The sequence below is a fragment of the Bison bison genome, unplaced genomic scaffold, assembly GCF_000754665.1.
Source record: "Bison bison bison isolate TAMUID 2011002044 unplaced genomic scaffold, Bison_UMD1.0 scf7180017864526, whole genome shotgun sequence".
NCBI lineage: Eukaryota > Metazoa > Chordata > Mammalia > Artiodactyla > Bovidae > Bison > Bison bison.
The window spans coordinates 36,701-37,618 of NW_011495077.1; positions in this window are offsets into that span (position 1 = coordinate 36,701).

Consider the following 918-nt stretch of genomic DNA (forward strand, 5'->3'; position numbering starts at 1 on the left):
GAATACACAGAAGAACTAATATAAGAAATGATCTTCATGACACAGACAACCATGATGGTGTAATCACTCAACTAGAGCCTGACATCCTGGAATGCGAAGTCAAGTGGGCCTTAGGAATCATCACTACGAACAAACTTGGTGGAGGTGATGGAATTCCAGTTGAGCTATTTCAAATCCTAAAAGATGATGCTGGGAAAGTGCTGTATTCAATATGCCAGCAAATTTTGAAAACTCAGCACTGGCCACAGGACTGGAAAAGGTCAGTTTTCATTCCAATCCTAAAGAGAGGCAATGCCAAAGAATGTTCAAACTACTGCACAATTGCACTCATCTCACATGCTAGCAAAGTAATGCTCAAAATTCTCCAAGCCAGGCTTCAACAGTACATGAACTATGAACTTACAGATGTTCAAGCTGGTTTTAGAAAAGCAGAAGAACCAGAGATCAAATTGCCAACATCCACTGGATCACGGAAAAAGGAAGAGACTTCCAGAAAAACATCTACTTCTGCTTTATTGACAATGCCAAAACCTTTGACTGTGTGCATCACAACAAACTGTGGGAAATTCTGAAAGAGACGGGAATATCAGACCACCTGACCTCCCTCCTGAGGAACCTGTATGCAGGTCAAGAAGCAACAGAACTAGACATGGAACTGGACATGGACTGATTCAAATCGGGAAAGGAGCATGACAAGGCTGTATATTGTCACTCTGCTTATTTAACTTATACGCAGAGTACATTATGCAAAATGATGGGCTAAATGAAGCACAAACTAGAATCAAGATTGCCGGGAGAAATATCAATAACCTCACATATGCAGATGACACCACCATATGGCAGAAAGTGAAGAACTAAAGAGTCTCTTGATGAAAGTGAAAGAGGAGAATGAAAAGTTGGCTTAAAACAGCATTCAGA